Source organism: Odocoileus virginianus, chromosome 1, assembly GCF_023699985.2.
Source record: "Odocoileus virginianus isolate 20LAN1187 ecotype Illinois chromosome 1, Ovbor_1.2, whole genome shotgun sequence".
Taxonomy (NCBI): domain Eukaryota; kingdom Metazoa; phylum Chordata; class Mammalia; order Artiodactyla; family Cervidae; genus Odocoileus; species Odocoileus virginianus.
Window position 1 is genome coordinate 62,084,052 of NC_069674.1, and position 24,611 is coordinate 62,108,662.

Consider the following 24,611-nt stretch of genomic DNA (forward strand, 5'->3'; position numbering starts at 1 on the left):
GAGAAAGGAATTTAACTTTTATTCTAAATGTGAAAAACTATGGAACAGTTTTAAAGGAGAGTACTTTTGAGGGCCATGAAGATTTTTTAGGCTTGGGAACCACAGAAAGGGTACAGAAATGCTTAAAAAGAAAAAAGAGAGAGAGAGATGTGAGACCAGTTTACCACTTTCCAAATTAGGGTTTCTCACTGCTGGAAATGGCATACCATAATATGTGTGCACGCTCAGTCATGTCCAACTCTTTGTAGATCCCATGGACTATAGCCTGCCAGGTTCCACTGTCCATAGAATTTTCCAGGGCAGAATACTGGCATTGGTTGCCATTTCCGACTCCAAGAGATCTTCCTGACTCAGGATCAGACCCATGGCTCTTGTGTCTCCCACTTTGGCAGGTGGATTCTTTACCACTTGTGAAGCCCAGATGTGGCATAGAACAACCATATACCTCACCCAGGGGTTCTGATCCTACACACAGAACAAAGAACAATGGCTCATTGTGTCACTGTATTGTTTTACATTTACATTTCTCTCTTTTCTACTAGCCAAAAATTCTTCCATAGCATAAACCACATTTTGACCTTCTTTTTACCCTAAGGTCCTTGTGTGTGCAATTATGTATTTATTGATTTATGTTGATTGAGAAAGTGTGATGCAAAGATTCAGGGAATTTAGATGTTCTTACACAATATTAGCCTATCAGCTCTCCTTCATTTTCTCATTCTGTGGGCATATCAACATAAATAATGCAGTAGTAGGAGAAAAATGATGAAATATTTGAACCTGTGACTTTTAGTTGAATAACCAATATATACTTAATTTTTTAAAGCTTTTTTAAAGGAGACTTTTTACAATTCTTTGATACTATTTTGGAACTAAGCATTTGTTCTCTGAAATGTGTTACAAGGGCCTAAGAGGGCAGTACTGAGAGGCCTATACACAAACCATGCAAATGACAAATGGCTGTCTTCCCTGTTATCCTCTGTCCTTGGACCTGTTTTCAGAACCTCTTGCCATCTTCTTAGACTCTTGGTTCCTAAACTTAGAATCCACCCTTGTCTGGAAAAATCCAAGAGGTTCTCGTGTTGCTACTTCCAACTCTGCCCATGGGAAACTTGACTTCCCCTGCCCAGGAGGAGGGACAGGGTCTTATATGCTATTTTCAGTTGTCTCTACTAGTGATTAAAAGCCGAGTTACAGTCAAAGTTGTAATCCAGTATATAAAACTATAAAGGACTATATAAGAATAATTAGTTACTATTTTTTTATTTATGAAATATGACAATATTTTGTTTCTCACTGGTTGATTGACATGTTAAACCTCCCTGGCCTCCCTGTTTACCCTATTTGAAAGAGGATTATGACTTTTTTTTAAATTAGTGAATCATAGTTTGATTAGATAGTCTGAATCACATTGTACTATATAAACTTTTATTAAATCTAATTTGATTTCACTGCTGACAACATAGAGAACAAAACAAGTTGGCTATCAATTTATTTATTAATGTGCCAGTACTGGAAGTTCCTTTGATTTTACTTAAAAAATTATACTTTAAAGCTGAATCTCTTTGAGTCATCCTTTAAAATATTATAACAGGCTCTCTTTTCATTAGTGAAAGTTTTGGTTTGCCAACATGGGTTCACTGTGAGCACATAATCATGTTAGTAACCTGTGAGTAAGTGTCAAACATTCTGTGCTGAAACAGGGTGCCAACTGTGATTGGCTTAATGGATGCCTCTTCCTGTTCCGGACATCCATCATCTCTGGCTGCCTTCACCAAAGGACTAGGACTTTTCTTCCTTTTTAGCCCAGTCACTAGGTACAATAAACATATTTCTCTTGGAGATTTTATCAGTGTCAGATTATGAACACAAAATCCCTCAGGCAAAAGATAATCTTTCACATGGTTAAGAGGTTTTTTAACATATATATATATATATATATATATATGCATATAACATATATATATATATGCAATATATAAATATATTGCATTGAGTCTTCATTGCTACATGCGGGTATTCTCTAGTTGCAGTGAGTGGGGGCTCCTCTTGTTGTGGTCCAGGGCACATGTGCTTCAGTAGTTGCAGCTTACAGGCTCAGTAGTTGTGGCACATGGCCTTAGTTGCTCCATGGCATGTGGAAGCTTCCAGGACCAGGCATCAAATCCATGTCTCCTGCATTGACAGGCAGATTCTTATGCACTGTACCACCAGGGAAGTTCAGGAATTTTATTTATTTATTTTGCAATATAAATAGAAGATTGAGATGTCTTGCTATTCTAGCCATCAGAGGTCTGTGTACCTTTGCTTTCTGGTGCCAGATTTTTTTAATCTGGCTCCTCAGGACTTTGTATACATCAGATTTTAAACATTACAAAAATAGAAATCATATCTATAAGCAGTAAATTACTAGAAGAAAACAATAAGCATCAGAAGATGCGCCAACCTCACCTAGCTATGTATGCCACCAGTGTAAAATCCTGAACGTATGACAATCCTTTGTGTTCCATTTACTTACACAACAGCTACTCTGAGTACTTGCAAATCTGTCACTATCTCTTGTATGACTTGTAAAGCTACACAACTTCTACCCCTTTACTGAGAAATTTTACTGCTGAGGTCATTTAACTTCATGCTAGATTCTGGACCACATCTTTTTTCTCTTGGAGTGAAAATATAATTGGTTACAGGGTGAGTCCTGAATCAAGACGTGCTTGGGTCCTCTGACTTGCAGCCTGGAATCTTACTTTCGTACCTGAACCTCTACAGTGACTGGAATCATTTTCCTTGGGCCCATATTTTTCTGCTAAAGCTTCCCTGTGCCCATTTTTTCAAGTCAATCCCAGTCCACCTAACTTTCCCCACTCCCTAGCAAATGCTGTCACTTCCTTGAGTGCCCATGCAAGTTTAACAAGAACTGATTCTTAGACTTAGTTCTGTCACTTCAGCTAACAGTACTCATGTCCTTACTGTCTTGTGTGGTTCTAGACTTATCTTTAGTTGAACATTCCCATTTCCTTACATTGAACACTAATCCTTGGCCTCTCTCCCAGGATCAGTTCCCTACCCTCTATCTAAATATATGAATATAGCTGGATTTTTTGTGGTCAGGCTCTTTTCACACTCGTCCTATTGCTTGTGTTTGAACTATGAAGAGGTAGAGGGATTCTGGTCTTCCCTGGTGGCTCAGTGGTAAAGAATTTGTCTGCAATGCAGGAGATATGAGTTCAATCCCTGGGTCAGGAAGTTCCCCTGGAGACGGAAATGGCATCCCATTCCAGTATTCTTTCTGGAAAATCCCATGGACAGAGAAACCCTGCAGGCTACAGTCCGTGGGGTCACAAGAGTTGGACAAGCACTTTTTCTAAATACCAGACACAAAAAATAACTGGTGAACATGTTTTTGTGCTTAAAAAATTATTTCCCTGTTTAGATACAAAAAAGATCAAGATAGCTTGTGACCTTAAAACAATAAAGATGATTGGAAATAAAAACACAACAGGAAATAGTGGTTTGGAGCAGAAGTCAAGAACCATAGCTAGTAGACGCAAAAAAAGAATTCTGTGGCATGATGTAATTTATATTGTTTCTGATCCTTAAAGTCACTCTGAAGACTCAAGTAGTTTTCTCTTGTACTGATTAAAAGGAAGGACACCATGTTAAATCTAAAGAGAGAAAAGATGACTGATATTTAGTGAATATCTATTTGGGCATGATTTCATCTAGGACACTTCTCCATTGTTCAAACACATTCTACCAAGAGATATCTACAAACCTCAATCCTAGCACTTACCGAAATTATACATTTGTTCCTCTGTGCCCTGCTAAACAATAAGCTCCTTGAATATAGAGATTTCTTAATCATCTTTTCTTATCATTCATTTTTCTGTTCAAATGTTTACCTCCTAGATGGTATTATTTCTGGCTATTGTTTCTAAAGCAGCCATATTACCCAAAGTCACCCACTCATTCTGCTTTAGTTTCTTCATAGTGCCTATCACTTACTTGAATTTATATTGAATTAGACCTTGGTTTCCTTGTTTATTTTCTGAATATTTTATTAAAATATAAGCTATGAGAATAAGGAATTTGTCAGCCTGGTTCAAAGATTTAACCTTAGTCTTTAAGAGTGACTAATATATAGTGTTTACTCAAAATAAATACTGGTTCAATGATGAATTAATTTTTTATACCTGATCCCACCACAAAGCATAGTTATGTAATAGATACTCTAAATATTTGTTGAATTGAACTGAACTTCCAAAATTATCCTACTGGCGAGGAAACAGTAATGAAGAAAATTAAGTAATTTTCTGAAGGTCACATAGTAAGTGGAGAATCTAGAACAGGAACCCACGTGTGTGCAGACATTGTGTATCAAGCAATACTGCTTCAGAGATCTGTGAGAATAAAGTCCAGGCATGTGGATGTCTGGTGGTGTAGCTTAATATAGGATGAAGCTTAGAGAATTTTGAGAGTGAATAGTTATTCTCAAATGAGTTTTATACAATGATAGAATGAAAGCCAATTCATGAATTACTTCTTTGTATTATTAACTGAAAAAAAAATTCATAGGCTTTACCAAGGACATGTGAGTGAATATTACGTTATTATTAAGTTAATATTATGTTGTAAAAGTTGAACTCAAACTATATTTTCTTTCAGTGGTCCAGCTTGCACATGGAAGTGAACCAAGTGAGTACCTTTTAGAAGGACTAAATTTTTTTCTTAAAAGGACCCTTGAAATTGCACCAGTTCTTGAAAATACTGTACTTGATGTAAAATGCTTCATTATGCAACACGGAAAAGGAATTTATACTAAAAAAATTTAATGACAGATTTTAATAATGGAAGTGAGTTGACCAGAAATGTGTCTACGTGCCCTGTGAAAGATTTAATTATTTTGAAAGGTAGTTTATCATGATGGCCAATAATGATGAGTGGGCTGCAAAATGCAGCCAAAGTAGGTGAATGAATTGACCTGGTGAATGAGACTTTTGGTATTTGTTTACCTGAATAATAACATTTACCAAATATACATGGTAATAATTTTTACTAAGCTGCTGCTTCTGACAATAATTAATAACTACTGTCAGCTGCTTCTGAAAGTCTGCTCTTAGTTAGACATAATAAAAAACATACATTATGAGAATGATTCATGAATTCCTGGTGTAGTGGAAATAACATGTGCTATAGAGTCAGTCCAGTTCTAACTGTTGCTTCCTGACCTGCAGATAGTTTTTTCAAGAGGCAGGTCAGGTGGTCTGGTATTCCCATCTCTTTCAGAATTTTCTACAGTTTATTGTGAACCACACAGTCAAAGGCTTTGGCATAGTAAAAAAAAAAAACAGAAATAGATGTTTTTCTGGAACTCTCTTGCTTTTTTGATGATCCAGCGGATGTTGGCAATTTGATCTCTGGTTCCTCTGCTTTTTCTAAAACCAGCTTGAACATCTGGAAGTTCACAGTTCATGTATTGCTGAACCCTGGCTTGGAGAATTTTGAGCATTAGTTTACTAGCATGTGAGATGAGTGCAATTGTGCGGTAGTTTGAGCATTCTTTGGCATCGCCTTTCTTTGGGACATAGAACAACAGACTGGTTCCAAATAGGAAAAGGAGTACGTCAAGGCTGTATATTGTCACCCTACTTATTTAACTTATATGCAGAGTACATCATGAGAAACGCTGGGCTGGAAGAAGCCCAAGCTGGAATCAAGATTACGGGGAGAAATATCAATAACCTCAGATATGCAGATGACACCACCCTTATGGCAGAAAGTGAAGAGGAACTAAAAAGCCTCTTAATGAAAGTGGAAGAGGAGAGTGAAAAAGTTGGCTTAAAGCTCAACATTTAGAAAACTAAGATCATGGCATCTGGTCCCATCACTTCATGGCAAATAGATGGGGAAACAGTGGCTGACTTTATTTTGGGGGGCTCCAGAATCACTGCAGATGGTGATTGCAGCCATAAAATTAAAAGACACTTACTACTTGGAAGGAAAGTTATGACCAGCCTAGACAGCATATTAAAAAGCAGAGACATTACTTTGTCAACAAAGGTTTGTCTAGTCAAGGCTATGGTTTTTCCAGTGGTCATGTATGGATGTGAGAGTTAGACCATGAAGAAAGCTGAGCACCAAAGAATTGATGCTTTTGAACTGTGGTGTTGGAGAAGACTCTTGAGAGTCCCTTGGACTGCAAGGAGATCCAACCAGTCCATCCTAAAGGAGATCAGTCCTGGGTGTTCATTGGAAGGCCTGATGCTGAAGCTGAAACTCCAATACTTTGGCCACCTCATGTGAAGAGTTGACTCATTGGAAAAGACCCTGATGCTGGGAGGGATTGGGGGCAGGAGTAGAAGGGGACGACAGAGGATGAGATGGCTGGATGACATCACCGACTCGATAACTTGAGTTTGAGTAATCTCCAGAAGTTCATGATGGACAGGAAGGCCTGGCATGCTGCGATTCACGGGGTTGCAAAGAGTCGGACACGACTGAGCGACTGAACTGAACTGAACTGATAGAGTCAGTCCGACCTAGTTTGAAATTTTAATTATGCCACTTACTAGAGGAAGTTACCTCTCTTCTTCATAAAGTTGTGAAAAGGAACTGGAGTAATATATATGGAGTATCTACCTAAATACCTACCTAAATCAGTAGGTAGATTCAACAACTCTTTTGTAGTCTAGACACAAACTCCGCATTGTGTGCTCTGAGTTGACTCAAGCTAGAACATTAGTAAAGTATTTGATCTTCATTTGTATCTCTTTAAGAACATGAAAAATACTCTAATTCAGAGCTCACTTTAATATTTCCTAAACACTCTTTTGTTTTCTACATATTTTTTAAGTTCCTACAGCTTCTCTGATGCCTGCCATTTAACACTCTTATCTCTCAAATAACAGCAACAATCAAACCATATATTTTTCTACACTGAGTTCATGTAATTACTGAATTTGTTTCATTCATGATTGCATGTGTGTGTGCATGCTCAGTCTCATCAGCCATATCTGACTATTTGGGACCCTGTGGACTGTAGCCCACCAGGCTTTTCTGTCCATGGGATTTTCCAGGCAGGAATACTGGAGTGGGTTGCTATGCCCTCCTCCAGGGGATCTTCCCAACCCAGGGGTTGACTCGTGTCTCCTGCATTGCAGGCAGATTCTTTACCACTGAAGACACCAGGGGAGCCTGGTGTCTGCTAAATGCTGGGGGCAAGTATCCAGTTGCTTATAGGGAATTTCATTGTGATACCTTCTGTTTAATAAAATTAAATCAAGGCATTCAGCCTTCAATCCAAACCTGGGCTTCATAGGGTTGCTGGAAGTTTTATTTGAGCTTCTCCTAAGCTACCAATGAGTAGAAAACCCTTCCCATCTGCCAAATTCTTCCCAATATCTTGACTCCAAGCTCCATCTCTCAAACTTGTTTTTGCTGTATGGCCAAGATAGTCACAGAGAAAATCAGAGAGTTACAAAGAAGTCCAAGGTTGCTTAATAAATCTTAGCTAGAATTTGTTTCTTCTTCTTCAGTTTTGAGGTAGAACAAGACCAGTCCTGCAAGTTGTGTTCTTCTGTCTGCTGATGAAAGGCTTATAGTGAACACAGAGCTGGAGCACTTCCAACCTTCTTACTGATTTTCAGCTATAGATCCCAGCCCCTATCCACTCTGCTGTATATTTGTTCTATGTAATGTCTTCCAAAGAGATCAAGTCAAGATCCCTTTATATCAGAGAATCCTCCCAATACATCCTTACTCAACCTCTGCCATTTCTCAGCATTTACAAGCCAACATTTTTGCAGCATCTGAATTCCATGAGTAGCTAAGATTTTAAGTCTCTGCTCCCATCCCAGGCCCAGTGTTGCCTGAAATTCTTTGTTTCTGGCAGGAAGTAGCCACTGTGAGTAGTTCCAAAGCCTACTTAGTTGCAGACCACAAGATGGCAGCCATGTTCCGGGCCTTTCACTTCTGCAGAAGAGTTGGGCAGCATCCCTGCACCAGTGTGAGTTGCTCTGATACTGTGTCTTCTTTCCATCAAAGCTATATGCCTATAGATATTGAGTTTAAAATTAATTTTCACTTCACAACTTCATGAGCAAATTTTGAAAGTTGTACATGATGTCATAAAGATCTAATTTTCTTCCTAAAAGAGCCATTCTTTCTTCCTAAAATATCCAAGCATTCTTTCTCCAAAACAGAAATTCAACATCTGTGTTGTGTCACCATGTCTTTGAATGTTGAAGTTGGATTCTTAGACCCATAACATTTAATATTTGGACAATGGGCACATTTTCCCCTACAGAATTCCAGCAGTAAGGTGGATGCTTTCTCTGACTCAAGCCTAGGTGGTAATGTTTTAATCTGAGATGTATTTAAGCATATCACTGAAAAGTAAACTCTTTAAGGAACATCCAAGACATAAGAGCTAGGATCCAATAAGAACCCACCATTTTTTTCTTGCTTTAACGAGAAATACTTGATATATAATGCTGTATAAGTTTGAGGTATATAACATTATGACTTGGTGCACATATATATTGTAAAATGACAACCCCAACTTGGTTAGTTAACACATCCATCACCTCACATAACTACTTTTTTATGTGGTGGGAACATTTAAGATCTACTCTCTTAGAAACTTTCAAGTATATAATTCATTGTTAACTATAATCACCAAGCTGTACATTGCCTCTCCAGAAATCACTCATCATAGAAGTGAAAGTTTGTGACCTTGGCCCAACATCATCTCATTTCCCGGAACCACCAGTCCCTAGCAACTACCATTCTACTCTCTGTTTCTCTTAGTTTGGCTGTTTTAAAAATAGATTCCACATGTAATTGAGACCATGCAGTGTTTAGGGTCCCACCATTAGTAGAGTTGTATTCAAGGAAGTACAGTAACATTTTCAGAAATCCTTTCGTTTGTATTTACCTTGCACCCTATCATCTACTTCCACCAGGAAATGTTAATAGTTGACTTAGAAAAAATGTATATCTATATTCTGAACCCATGTCAAGATTTCATATTACTCTTCAAAGAGCAGGATGATTCTTAACTCCTTTGCTCTCAGAACAAGTTTGAAGTCCTTTGTCCTAAACTCTTCAGTTACCAGATTTATAATCACCTTACTCCTCCTACACAGTTTCCCTTCTTTTCCACTCCTCTCTGTGTCTTCAGCTAAGGTACTGGCGGTGTTTATTATTACTCTCAGATAAGGGACAGAGATCTGTTCTTCCTCAGTGCATGGTGGATCCAGAGTATACCTCTTTTCCTGCTCCCTCTCTGGTCAATGGATGCAGCACGCGTGGATGTGGCATGCATGCACACCGCTCAGCTGTGTTGCAGCTCCACAGTGGTGCTGTCCTATCTCCTTTTCATTTATCCTCTTTCATTTACTTTCTTTTTTTATGGCTATTTCTCTTTTGAACTTTTTTTTTTTTTTTGGTTAATAGTTGCAAAAAGGAATGGAACTACATTGGTTTAATATGAAATACTAGGTTATGGAATAATGGTTTCCAAACTCAAGTTCACTACCAGAATCCTAGTGAAAAGTTAAAGACTACATCTTGGCAGGTCCATTCTCATAGACTAGTAGGTCTTGTGTGAAGTTCAGATACCTGTATTTAAAAAGAAAAAATACTCTATGGATGATTCTAGTGGTTGAACCCTGTTTAAAGCCTTTTAGCTTTCAATTCCTAGCACCTAACTCAGGGCCTAGTTAGTAGATGTTAAACATGTATCATTGCACAGTTATTAGTTAATTGATAGTGTAGCAAATAGGATTGATAGTTGGTGACATTGGCCACTATGTTGTAAGATCAGAAACTTCATTCCTCAAGGAAGTGCTTCCTTACTATGAAAAATTTGGAGAAAATCTGAGTTCATTAGCAATAAACACGTTTACTTACAGCAGAGCTTCTCAGATCTTTTAAGATGCTAGGTGAGCTTGGAATCTTCAGGGGTTTTGTATATCATCAAGCTTAGTTGACTCAGCATCCATCCCTTTCAAGTTACTTTTCCTTATTTTATTTTACTTCGGGGAGAATCTTCGTGGACCTGTGTTATGCAGAAGACAGTTCGGAGAAAGCTACTCTAAGACTGGGTTGAACATTGACAAGGCTGTCTGATGGTATACATCTGTGTGGGTTCTTTAGATCAAATCCTTTCTACTTTGACTGAACTTGGAATTACCTGGGGGATTTTTAAAACTCAGGGATGACTGGGTGTCACCCGAAGCCAACCTAATCAAAATCTCTAGCAGTAAGGCCAAGTACTAGAATTAAAAAAATTCTCAGATGATTCTTGTGCTGATGAGGTTGAAAACCATTGCTTAGGAAACAAAATGCTAGCTATATTCTAAGTTATTGGCTACCAGTAATAGTTAACATTTATTGTTGACTTTGTGCTAAGCATTTTCCTCCTATGTTCTTTAACTAAATCTTCACGGGTTTTTTTTTTTTTTTAAATAATGCAGTTCCCATTATAATCCCCATTTACAAATGATAAAACTAAGGCACTAGGGGGAAAGAGCAGTTTGCCAAAACATGCAGGCTATAAGTTAGGGGCTTCGTGTCTAGGCACTGTGATTCCAGAACTTGGGCATCTAACCAGTACTTCACTGAACTCTTCTTTGGACAGACTCTATATGATTAAAACTAATATATTATCTTCACTCACTATACAAAAATGCTAGCAGGAAATAAAATCAACTCTAGTGCTAAGTTCTACCCACAAAATCAAACACTTTAGTATTTTGACCATAGTAATATATTTTTGTGTTTTTTAATGTACTCCATCAGAGAACTTCTGTTAATAATTGCACACATAGAACATAACAAAAGTTGCTCCCCATTGTCCCTCCCACATTTGACAGTGAAATATGGAATTGATTTTGGCCAAATCTTCATGCGAGTAAAAAGATATTAAGGCTGATTCAGGTAGTCAAAATAACTCAGCTCTACTTTCTCTTGGGTCATAAAATTGTATCTGCTGAATTCACATCAACTAAGTATTAAAAAAAAATCCCTTAATCTAATTATCATTCCCTATTATTGTCAAACCTCAGTTGAATGGACTCCAAATAATGGAACTTTTAAATAATTGAGGGCATTTTTAAACATTTTATTTCTTTATTGAGAAATAAAGGAAGAACAAGTAATTTGAAATCAGGAGCCTTCAAAAGGTGCATGGCTATTGTTCCTTCTGTTGAAATTCTATTCCAATAATTATCTGCATATTTAAATAGTGTTGGTTTTCTCTTGGAATCCTTTAGAAATCAATACAGAGCTGGCTGGTATGCCCTCAGAACCAGGAAGACAGCTAATCTCCTGTTTGGAATTTGGGACATGCCAACTTGTATTATTGTTTATTCTTCTTTCTCTCTTAAAAATCCGCACTGTTACTTCACTTGGATATTAAGGCCCTGCGTTCTATGCATTCCTTCTATTTTGATTCTTAGCTCCTAGCAATGAACACAGAAGGATGGTTGGGTTCTGTAGGCGTCCAGAACTAATCTCCCGTGCAACTGCCTTTTACAGCTGTGACGCACAAGCAAATTGATATTCTGAAGGAATTTTAAGGTCATGAATCAATAAAAACTACTAGATTATTATTGACATATGTTTACTATGCAGTATTTACAATGCTATTCTCACTATTTGTTTTGAAATATGTAGGCTATAATGTGGTATCATTCTCTGTGTTTATACTATGTTAATGTTACAGGGTATATCCCCTCTCCCCAAATTCGTATTTGAAGCCCTAACCTCCAGTATCTCAAGATGTGACAGTATTTGGAAATAAGATCTTTAAAAAGGCATTTAAATTGAAGTGAGCTCATTAGGGTGGGCCCTCATCCAACATGACTGGTGTCTCTGCAGTCACACAGGAGATTGGGACACTAATAAGCTTAAAGAGAAGGCCATGTAAAGACACAGGGAGAAGACAGCCATCTGCAAACCAGAGTAGACATCTCAGAAGAAATCAAAGCTGCCAGCGTCTTGGCTTAGGACTTCTGGCTTCCAGAATTGTGAAAAATTTCATTCCTATTGTTTTAGTCTGTGATACTTTAAGACAGGCCTAGCAAACTAATACAATTAATTTAGCTTATTATAGTCCTATGAGCATACTTGGTGTTTCAGGTAAAATAGTAATGTGTTACATTTCTTTAGTACTTTTAATATTATTCAGTTTTCCAGCATCCCATATTGTTGTCTTTTTGGCTCTTCATAGCCCCAGGACAGAACATAAGGTAGATCTCTGTTCTAACTGCCTTTTCTAGAATGCAATTTAACCCTAAGTGAACAAAGCAAATGGTGACCTTCTTAATAAATAGGTGTGAGTCTATGTAAAGATGAATTTTTACCTGGGAACTTTTAAAAACTTTCTATTTTAAAATGAAAAAAGAGAAGATTTTTTTTCCCAAAATATAACAAAATATGGGTATTTAGGAATTAAGTCGAGTGGATTCTACTATCACTTAAAGCTCAGATGAGCCCTTGGAGGGCTGGGGTGCAGAGTCTGGTCCTCTTGGTAGTCAATGTCAGATCTAGAGACATGTGTGAACTCCTTGGGTTTTGAACATTAAAGACTAGGATGCTATACAAATTACCCGAAAACTTTTACTGATGTCAAACATAGTTTTTTTAATTGGCCTTCAAATATGTTATTGTAAAGGACTTCCACTCTGGATATCAATAAGTACCAATAATTTTAAAGAGTCTACTATTGTTGTGTAATAGACATTTTCTGTATTTAAGTATTTCATTTTCCCCCTCTCTGTTATGCAGTGTGTTTTAGTTTAGCCCTTTTCTCCTTTGACAGACTTCACATTTCTAAACTGAGCTCTGTAACTTTATCTCTTTAACTCCATAACTTATAAAATGGGTAGAATAATAAGCCATGCTTTAATTTAATAATAAAATTTTATAATAAATAATAACATTATGGTTATTAACAATTATGATTAATAATTAATAAAATTAAATTAAAATTTATTTAATTTAATAAAGCAGTATTTAATAATACTGTTTTCAGGTTGCAAAGAATGAAGCACAACACATATTTAATAGCTTTCTATTCATATTCTAGGAACTCCAATAATGTAAGTTTTATAACAACAATATCTTTCAATGGATCTCTATGTAACTATTTATGAATTCACATAAAGATAAATTAACTTGTGGATAATTTTCAATTTTCTTGAAGTACATCTTCAAAATATAATTAAAAGACTGTTAGGTAATATAAAGAAATGAGTATTTCAGATAATATAATGAAAGGCTTTTATGTGCAGTATTTTGTGCAAACTTCAGAAAAACTTTCTGAATAGGTATTCTTAACTCCTTTTTCAGTTCAGTTCAGTTCAGTCACTCTGTCATGTCTGATTCCTTGAGAAATTCCAAAGCAAATAAGAACATACTCTTTCTGTTCCAAGCCTTTGAATCAGTTCAGTTCAGTTGCTCAGTCATGTCCAACTCTTTGTGACCCCATGGACTGCAGCACGCCAGGCTTCCCAGTCCATCACTAACTCCTGGAGCTTGCTATCACTCCTTTCCATCACATCAGTGATGCCATCCAGCCATCTCATCCTCTGTCATCCCCTTCTCCTCCTTCCTTCAATCTTTCCAGCATCAGGGTCTTTTCCAATGCATCAGTTCTTTGCATCAGGTGGCCAAAGTATTTGAGCTTCAGCATCAATCCTTCAAATGAATATTCAAGACTGATTTCTTTTGAGATTGACTGGTTTGATCTCTTTGCTGTCCAAGGGACTCTCAAGAGTCTTCACCAACACCACAGTTCAATTCTGTGGTGTTCAGCCTTCTTTATGGTCCAACTCTCACACCCATACCTGACTACTGGAAAAACCATAGCTTTGACTAGGTGGACCTTTGTCTGCATGTAATGTCTGTTTTTAATATGCTGTCTAGGTTGGTCATAGCTTTTCTTCCAAGGAGCAAGTGTCTTTTAATTTCAAGGCTGTACCTCCATCTGCAGTGATTTTGGAGCCCAAGAAAATAAAGTCTCTCACTGTTTCCATTGTTTCCCCATCTATTTGCCATGAAGTGGTGGGACTGGATGCAATGATCTTTGTTTTTTGAATGTTGAGTTTTAAGCCAGGTTTTTCACTGTCCTCTTTCACTTTCCTCAAGCTGCTCTTTAGTTCCTCTTCACTTTCTGCCATAAGGGTGGTGTCATCTGCATATCTGAGATTACTGATATTTCTCCCAGCAATCTTGATTTCAGCTTGTTCTTCTCCAGTCCAGCATTTCTCATGATGTACTCTGCATATAAATTAAGTAAGCAGGGTGACAATATACAGCCTTGACATACCCTTTTCCCAATTTGCAATCAGTCTATTGTTCCATGTCCAGTTCTAACTGTTGCTTCCTGACCTGCATACAGATTTCTCTTCCATCTCTTGAAGAATTTTCCACAGTTTGTTGTGATCCACACAGTCAAAGGCTTCAGCATAATTAATAAAGCAGAAGTAGATGTTTTTATGGAATTCTTTTGCTTTTTCTATGATGTAAAGGATGTTGACAATTTGATCTCTGGTTCCTCTGCCTTTTCTAAACCCAGCTTGAACATCTGGAAGCTCTCAGTTCATGTACTGTTGAAGCCTGGCTTAGAGAATTTCGAGCATTACTTGCTAGCGTGTGAGATGAGTGCAATTGTGTGGTCATTTGAACATTCTTTGGCATTGCCTTTCTTAGGGTTTGGAATGAAAGCTGACCTTTGCCAGTCCTGTGGCTACTGCTGAGTTGTCCAAAATAGCTGGCAAATTGAGTGCAGCACTTTTACAGCATCATCTTTTAGGACTTGGAATAGCTCAACTGGAATTCCATCACCTCCACTAGTTTTGTTGGTAGTGATGCTTCCTAAGGTCCATTTGACTTTGCAGCCCAGGATGTCTTTTTTTCTCAGTTATTTGTAAGGCCTCCTCAGACAACCCTTTTGCCTTTTTGCATTTCTGTTTTTGGGGATGGTGTTGATCCCTGTCTCCTGTACAATGTCACGAAGCTTGGTCCATAGTTCTCTGGGCACTGTGTCTATCTGATCTAATCCCTTGAATCTGTTTCTCACTTCCACTGTATAATCGTAGGGATTTGATTTAGGTCATACTTGAATGGTATAGTGGTTTTCCCTGCTTTCTTCAATTTAAATCTGAATTTGGCAATAAGGAATTTATCATCTGAGCCACAGTCAGTTCCTGGTCTTATTTTTGCTGACTGTGAAGAGCTTCTCCATCTTTGGCTGCAAAAAATAGAATCAACCTGATTTTGGCATTGATCATCTAGTGATGTCCATGTGTAGAGTTGTCTCTTGTGTTGTTGGGAGAGGGTGTTTGCTCTGACCAGTGCCTTCTCTTGGCAAAACTCTGTTAACCTTTGCCCTGCTTCGTTTTGTACTCCAAGGCCAACGTTGCCTGTTACTCCAGGTAGCTCTTGACTTCCTACCTTTGCATTTCAGTCCCCTGTAATGAAAAGAACATCTTTTTGGTGTTAGTTCTAGAGGTCTTTAGGTCATTGCAGAACCATTCAACTTCACCTTCTTCGGCACTAGTGGTTGGGGCATAGACTTGAATTACTATAATATTGAATGGTTTGCCTTGGTTTGCCTTTTTATAGGTGTGACATCTGGGGCTCAGTAGAAACAACTATGACCTGTCTGGCAAAATCAGGTGTTAATGAAGCTGAGCTTTGCGCAGTGGCTATATCATAGTCAGTGAGGTCTATCTGTGGTACAATTATTGCTAATTAAAAAGCGTGCCACTACACCAAAAGAACTTGAAATGTAGTTGACGTTGTCAATGGTTGAGAGTCTCTGTGGAGACTGATTTTTTTTTAAAAAAAAGTAGTATTATAATTAGGGAAATTGAAGCTCAAACTCAGGTTTTTGTTTCAATCTAGTGCTGTTTCCACTATGCCATAGTTGGATTTCAGGGATTTTAACTGGCCATTCCTTCTTAAGTTCTAAAACAAATCATAAGATAAAAATCTTGTGCACTGTACTGTTTATTTCATTACCTTTTATTTTTCAATAAATAACAAACTGTAATGATGTACTTGGGGCTCTTAGCCTTTCCTGCTTGGGCGTCATATTGGTATTTCAACACCTAATTCTCTCCCACTCCTGAGGTTCCTCTTACAACACAGGCTTGTGTTAGCTGCCTCTTGGAGGGACATCATTAGACACTGAGAGAAAGTCTCTGGTAATGATGGGAACTTATTGTTCATTCCTTTATAAAGGATTTTCTCTCTTCCTCTCAGATTGCAAATCAAACCTTGATGGACTTCTTCACTAATGCATCATTTTTTCCTCCTAGATACTCTTCAACCCTGTAATTAAATACAGTTTCTTCTTAATGGTTCAAGGTTAGGGCTCACTTTGAGTTCATCCTTTTCAAGTGGCCACCACCTCCTGGATCCTGTGTCGTGCCCTCACTCCTAGTTCTGTCTTTCCTTCCTCCTCCTTGTTATTTACCTTCTATTCACCCTACAAGTTGGATATTAATTTTATTTTGCTACACTTCATCTTTTTATATACTGAAAACCCTTATGGAACAAGTCAAGCAAGCAGCATTGGCTTTTCTATGTAACTGATTTCAGAATACCTGGCTGTTCCAGAGAAAAACCCAGAGATTTTTTTGTTGTTGTTTGTTTTAATCTAGTTTCGATTCACCCAGCCTAGTTACAGGATAACAACCCTTAGGTTCTATAAGAGGTTCAGCACTGCTTCTGGGCAGTCAATATGTTCATAAAGTGATTAAGTATCCATACAGGAAGTTGTAAGCATGTTTGTCTATGTTAGAATTATTAGGCCACAGAATATTTTGTTGAAGAAAAGGTAGGGAAAAAATAAAGCCTTTTTTATTAGTCATTTGAAAAAGAAGACTAGACAGGCGTTACAAATTATAGCATGGAAAAAATGCTGGGCTAAAAACTGGTTTAACCAGAAGATCGAAGACTCTCAGTGAAGTCTCTCATTCATAAATCAAATGATTGGATGAAGATTCTGCTTAGAAAAAAAAAAAAATCATTCCTTTACATAATATGTTAGTCTCTTACAAAACATTTATTTAAAATATTTCAAATAGTGCCATCCAACTGCCTTCCTTTTCCACTGACCTCCTACCTAGCACCTTTAAATTGGGCAGCAGGAGATGCTATAGTGAACATATTACCTTTATAATTTCACAAGCCTCTCAGCTGGAGTTCAGGATCAATTCTCACACTTTAAAAATTCTTTGGCAGACAGGTTTAAACTACATTAACTGACAAATAACCTGAAGTGTAATTTATGGATCTTTCTTCCATGGGAAACAGTTGCAGCTGGTTTTTAATACAAATTGCCTTCCAGTGCTGTAAAACCTGGGCAATCTTAGCAAAACTAACTGATTCCACAAACAGAAGCAAAAAAATAAAACAGAAGGGCAACATCGAAACAGTTGCTAAGTCCATGTGTTTAATAAGAGACGAATTCTGGACCTGGCTAGTACCTTTACATTTTTCATCCTCAGTCTAATCTTTTTGTATTTTTCAAAATTTCATCAATATTTTTCCGTTACCTCTCCTCAAAAGGTATTATGGTTACTTAATTATTTATTTTTCCTAATTAGAATATTGTTGCTTCAGTTAAAAAAAAATTTAATGTAATGCATTTAGATGGCGACCTTCTTTGAATTGCACGTGTAAGTTGACCTTTGAACAATGTCGGTTTGAATTTTGCTCATCCACTTACACGTAGAATTTTTTTTTTTTTATAATAAATACTACAGTACTACATAATCCAGGGTTGAATCTGGGAATACAGAACCATAGATATGGAGAATGACTGTACATCATATCTGGATTTTCAACTGCATAAAGAGTTGGCAGTCCTGCATTGTTTTCATGGTCAACTGGAAAAAATGTCAATTTTTTATCTCATTTCTGTGTCAGACTCCATAATGTCTATCCAGATTACCTCATGCATCCAGTCTTTATCTGACATCCATATACAGGTTTTTCTGGTCTTCTCTGGCGGCTCAGTCAGTAAAGAGTCTGCCTGCAATGCTGGAGACCTGGGTTCCATCCCTGGGTCAGGAAGATCCCCTGGAGAAGGAAATGGCAGCCCACTCCACTATTCTTGCCTGGAGAATTCCATGGACAAAGGAACCTGGTGAACTACAGTCCATGTGTTCACGAAGAGTCAGACACAACTGATTGACTAACCCTTTTACTTTTCAGGCTTTTCAGAGGATGAACAACAGGTCTAAAACTGCCTTCCACCATCTTTCTCTATATAGACCTCTTTCCATGGTCCTGCTTCACTGAATACCATGGCTTTTTGCCTTCCCTCACTGAGTACATTCAATCCAATACCTCCTAGAAGGCTAGAAATTCATCTCTTCTTCCCCAGTGCTGTATGGGCTCCTGTGATGTTTAATTTTATGTAAATTTGACTGGGCTAAGGGATCCAGTTAGCATATTAAAAAGCAGAGACATTACTTTGCCAACAAAGGTCCGTCTAGTCAAGGCTATGTTTTTTCCAGTGGTCATGTATGGATGTGAGAGTTGGACTGTGAAGAAAGCTGAGTGCCAAAAAATTGATGCTTTTGAACTGTGGCGTTGGAGAAGACTCTTGAGAGTCCCTTGGACTGCAAGGAGATCCAACCAGTCCATCCTAAAGGAGATCAGTCATGGGTGTTCATCGGAAGGACTGATGCTGAAGCTGAAACTCCAATACTTTGGCCACCTGATGCGAAGAGTTGACTCATTGGAAAAGACCCTGATGCTGGGAGGGATTGGGGGCAGGAGGAGAAGGGGACAACAGAGGATGAGATGGTTAGATAGCATCACTGACTCGATGGACACAAGTTTGAGTAAACTCTGGGAGTTGGTGATAGACAGGGAGGCCTGGCGTGCTGCAGTTCATGGGGTCGCAAAGAGTTGGACATGACTGAGTGACTGAACTGAACTGAAGGGATCCAGTAGCTGGTAAAACATCATTCCTGGGTATCTTTATGAGGATGTTTCTGGAAGAGATTAACATTTGATTCAGTAGACTGAGTAGAGATTCACTCTCACCAATGTGGATCAGTATCATCCAATCTGTTGAGGGCCTGAGTAGAATAAAAAAAATGTGGAACAAGAGCAAATTCTTTCTCTCTTCCTCAGCTGGAACATACATCTTCTCCTGTCCTCAGACATCAAAGCTCCAGGTTCTTGGGCCTTCAGACTCAGACTGAAGTAATCAACCCAAACCCTCATTTTCTTGGGTTCTCAGATGTTTGGACTTGACCTGAATTATTATGCCACTAACTTTCCTGGTTTTTCAGCTTACAGGCAGCAGATTGTAGGACTTCTCTACTCCATAACCTGTGAACTGGTTCCTGTACTTAATCTCATTTTATGTAAATCTTCATATCCTATTGGTTCTGTTTCTCTGGAAAACCCTTACTAATGTAGCTCCCAGTCTTGAGTGTTCTGAATTTCAACCTTCCATTCTTTCCATTCATTCTCCAAATGGAACTAGAAGGAGTTGATCATATTGGGCCCCCATGTTTAAAACCCTTTGGTGTCGTGGTTGATTTATTTCAATTCTTTTAGAAGCTTTAAGATCCTTTCATAGCTACAGGGCTCTTTCAGATTTCCTTTCTTCTTCAGTCTCACCCTTCACCTTCTGATGTCCATTATGTTAGGCTTACCAAGTTATTTTTAGTTTTTATGATGACTTGTATTCCCTTTGGCTCATTGTTGCTCCTTCTCAGGCAAGAAAGGGCCCTTCCTCTGTCAAGGTTCATTTAAATGCCCCTGCAAGGTCTAGGATATGACTTTTCCTGTTATACTTATTGCCTCCTTGTATTTTAATTGTTTATTTCTTGTTTATGTCTGATCCTATAGACTGTAAGCAGTCTGTGCCCTGTTCATCTGCAATGCACAGCACCCAACATGTTATTCAAGTTCTACATTTTAAAGTTTTATTTCTGACTCTCCAGCTTTCTTTTCATATTTATTCAGTATTTATTCATATTTATTCAATGACAATTCATGCTATAGCTTCATTGTTAAATATTTTAAAAAGTACTAACAGATATACTTAAAGATTCAACTGCATGTGAAATAGAAAATCTACTAGAAGCCTATTCAATTTTGGCAAAAAGTTGAACATTATCTGATTATGGGAACATCAAAAAGAAGTTATAATTTGCTAAAGATATTTATATGCTACTAAAAACAAATCTTTCAAAGTCTTAGATTATTTCCAGGTTATGCTATTTCTTTTGTGGCTTTTTTTTCTCTTTGGCAAGATTTTTTTTTTCTATTGAGCATAAAATGTAGTGACTATTAACTTGATTATATGCTGCAAATGATAAAGCTAAAAAGAGACTTTAAGGAGTTATTCTTCTGCTCTTGGATAACACTGCCCTTAAAACTTCCCAAAAGTAAATCTGTTTAATTTAAGAAAAACCTTAGAATGTATGTTTTAGGAACAATATAACATGAACATTAATTATATCTAATATTTATGTGAAGATAGAATGCAATTCATTCAAAAATTTTACTCTAGCAATGAGTAATACTGCTTAAATTATAAAACAGTACAGTGCATTTTATTGTAGACCCCTGAATAACTTCTTTTAAATACTGAAATATTCATGTATACATTCAAATAGCAAAGATAAAATATCGGTCACATTTTTCCATTTGGGAAACTTTAGAGTTTCTTTGAGAAACATGATAAAAATCTCAGTTTAACAAATAGTGTAAGTTTGTAGTTCATTCCCTGCTCTGTGACTTTTCCTGTTTAGTTTTTAGCTTACTTGGTTACATAACCATTGCTTTTGCTTAAAGGTCAGCCAAAAGTAAAGTTATATCTTGCTGGAGGTGAGATGTAAACAATGTCTGATCTTGCCCTGCCATTTTTCTTAAATCTTCTACAGAGCTGGGTGAAATTGTGCCAGTATTCATAAAAGAAGATTATGTTTTAGAATCTGTATTGTATTATTCAATAAATATTTCAAGGTGTCTGCAAACAGGGATTAATGGGTATTATATTTCAGGAAACCAGAAAGGTATCAACCTGAAGAATTAAATAAAACACTCATGTTTGATGCTCATATAAACTGTAACTTAAAATAAAATGTGTGTAAACTTCCTTTTCCTTTTGTTTCATTTTTCTGTCACAAGATAATACAGACTAAAGTGAAATGAGACCAAAATGAAATGAGATTTAAAAAAAAAAAATCTAAATTTGACCTTCACTCTGAAAAGTAATACCACTCTTCAATCATCATTGTTATTATGGCGCCTTCATGCAGTTAAAATATCTGGATGAAAAAAAACCATGATTCAGATTCTCAATGGCACACTGCACTTCAGTCCAATTGAAGGCATCTGGACACGGAAAGACGATACCATAAAGTTTTTCAACTGAAATTAGGGGTGAGGTATGTATTAAAACTTTGAATCGTATTAAAAATGATTGGGTTCTATGGAAATTTCTTATTTTTTTAAAAAATATTCTGTGTCATTACTGTATATATTTAGATCTTCATTCAACACTTGAGAATCATTAGTGATCTAAAATGGATGTTTTATCTGCTGTAAAACTCCTAAAAAGAGCCAAGGTAAATGCCCCATCCCTGTGTTTCTCCTCTAAAGATAATTCTGTAAATAGGGCAGCTACTGCTGCCTACAACATCCTTTAATCATTTAAGATGTGTTTTATCCTGGTATTAATTAAATTCATTTTTAATTTTAAATTAAAAAAAAAAAAGAAAGGTTAGCTCCCCTCTCCTTCAGTTGTAACCTAGACCTTGAGCAGAGTAAAAATAAAGTATGACCTAAAATCTCTTCTCAATGTTATTTTCATTGTTTGGTTTTTTTTCCTTCTAAGGAAAGTCATATTTTTTTAATGATCCAGGTCACCTTCTAGGCTAGAGTTAAGAACTTCAGGGAGGGCTACATCATGACTAATTCTCCTTTTTGTATTTTTTTTTCTTTTTTGGATCTCCAAGTAAGTAATTTTTTATTGACTTAGTTGACATATAACTTCATATTAGTTTCAAATGTACAACATAATTATTCCATATGTGTATATGTTGTGAAGTGATCAACATCATATCTAGTTAACATCCATCCAAGTGATTTTTTATGCACATTAAAACTCGAGAAGCAAGGCTTAGATAAGTGACTTTCAGCCCAGGCTTCCAGTTAGGATCTCATGTGCCCAGTCACTCAATGGTGTCTGACTCTGCGACCCCACAGACGGTAGCCTCCAGGCTCCTCTGTCCATGGAATTCCTAGGCAAGAATACTGGAGTGGATTGCCATTTCCTCCTCCAGGGGATCTTCCCTAGGATATCAGATGGTTTTAAGAACTGTTGTCACCTGTGCCCTCCCCCACAGATTCCGTCCATTTGTCTGGGTAGGAACACCTGTGTTGTTTAAATTACGTCCTTCAGATGATTCTAAGGTGAGGCCAGAGTTAAGGGTGAGAGGTCACAAGTATATTAGGAGAGCTGAGCCTGTGGCCCAAGGCAAGATAACAGGCTTTGCTCTATGTGGGTCTGGTAGGAGCAGGTCTGTGCCGCCTGCATTATCTGGGCTGTAATAGAATTTGGGGGTGTCTGTGGGAGAAGAGGGTCCCTGAAGACAGAAAAGAAGAAACTCAAAGTTTTTTCTTCATGTAGGAGCTCAGTGTTCCTGAATCTCTCCTGAGACAACAAGAAGGGTGTTTCAAGTCTCTCCTTCCTGTGAGTGTGAGACCAACAAAGCGTCTCAACATTCTCAAGATGCATTTGTGACTTCACCTTATCTCACCTGAGAAAGAAACCCAGTGGAGGAAAAGGGAGAAATGGAAGTTTCTCAGGTAAACGTCATGTCCTGGGTCAGGGGCAGGTTCTCTTTTCCTCCTGAAGTGCTGTGGTCCTAGAACATGCGAATGTTTACTTCCGTTTACTCTGTTGGTAACAGGTTTGTTTTCAACTACTGTTTTTCTTTCTCTTTTTCTGACAGTCAAGTGCTCATAGAACGCGTCTCCCCTTTATGCTAGAGCCTTCTGTCCGTTTTCTCTGTTCAAACTTCTGATATGTTTTGAGCAATTCTCACTACTAATTAATGACCTGAAACTACCAAAAATGTTCCCTTTGTGTCAGATCAATTTGGGAATGTGCTGATACCCAAGATTCCTATGTGGGATTGGAGGGGAAAGGGCCTGGGGCATCAGTGACGAAAGAGATTGTATAGTCTTTAGGTCCCATCTGGATACCCCATCAACTCTGTGTAGATGAGGATTAAAAACAGTCATATCAAACAGGATGGTGTTAATGGCTCAGAATAACTCAAAACTTTCTAAGAGAAGACTGATTAGCAAAAGACAGGATCTCTAGAACACTCAAGATTAATGATTTAAATGAACTGTTAGGGATTACAGATTATAGGCACTCTATTTGGCTAGACATTTGAATAAAATTGGTGTTTTTCATGATTAGATTTAGGTTGCAATTGACTTGTTTTTCTGGGCAATAATGCCAGCAGTGATTGTGTTCTTTGGAGAATGTTGATATCAATTTATCCCATTACTGCTGGTGTTAACTCCATACACTTGGTGCAAATGCTCTCTACCTGACTTCTCTACAACTCCTCTTTGTACTTTAAAAATATATATATTTTTAAAATTATCTAAAAATGTTCAAGGAAATGGATTGAAGTTGAATTTTAAGATGCTACGTGTCCTGTGGGCTCCCCTAGTGACTTGGTGGCCGAGAACCCACCTGCCGGTGCAGGAGACGCCAGAGACACGAGTTCAATCCCCAGGTCAGAGGGATCCCCTGGAGGAGGACGTGGCAACCCACTCCAGTATTCTTGCCTGGGAAGCCCCATGAACAGAGGAGCCTGGTAGGCTCCTGGGGGGTTGCAAAAGAATCAGACATGACTTAGCAACTAAACAATATTTGTCCTATGAGAAATAGATTTTTTTTGTGGTAGGAACCGTACATTTTGAGCTTACTATTAACTGGTGACTGTAATTTACTTGCTCAAAATGGGGTTCTGATGGTTCTTATTCTTGGCTGCCATTATCTTAGATGTCCCTTCAGCTTGGTCTTTGGCTCCTATTAACTACATGTGAGCCTTGCTGAAAATAATTTTCCAGATCAGCATCTCCCCAGCATCGCATCTCCAGAGTGTCAGAGAGATGCCTTTGACAGAATCCATTAAGGTTAACATTAAATTTTAACATTAAAACTTGGCATGAAAAAGAGAATCTAAGAAAAATACTTCACAGATTTGTTGTTTTGGCTCATGGATAAGAAGCAAGAAAACAAAGCAAATAAGTTTGAATTTGAGAAGCAATTATCTTTGCCTAAACTTTGCTTTTCTTTTCATTTCCTAGTCCTTGAAAGTGCAGTTATTATTTGGGGAGCTAACAGTTTCCATCTACAGTTAACACAAGCATATTAGAAAGTACCATCCTGAGCTAGTAGTAATGTTAAAATCAGCACGATAGATGAGCTTTCTCTATGCCTATACAGAAACTTTACTGGCAGTTTCATTTGTCAATTTCCTTAATTAATATAGCCTAACCTACTGCACAGGGAGGCCTGGCGTGCTGCGATTCAT

The 24,611-nt window shown here is 37.6% G+C and overlaps 1 long non-coding RNA gene and 1 other non-coding gene across 2 annotated transcripts; both read left to right on the forward strand.

Annotated features, from left to right (window-relative positions):
- Positions 1 to 11,489: 11,489 nt before the first annotated feature.
- LOC110137300 (uncharacterized) lies at positions 11,490 to 22,854 on the forward strand. Its single transcript, XR_002313895.2, has 3 exons — positions 11,490 to 11,583; positions 21,178 to 21,437; positions 22,682 to 22,854. It is a non-coding gene; the product is annotated as an uncharacterized lncRNA (long non-coding RNA).
- LOC139036675 (U4 spliceosomal RNA) lies at positions 15,702 to 15,838 on the forward strand. Its single transcript, XR_011489504.1, has one exon. It is a non-coding gene; the product is annotated as a U4 spliceosomal RNA (small nuclear RNA).
- Positions 22,855 to 24,611: the final 1,757 nt, after the last annotated feature.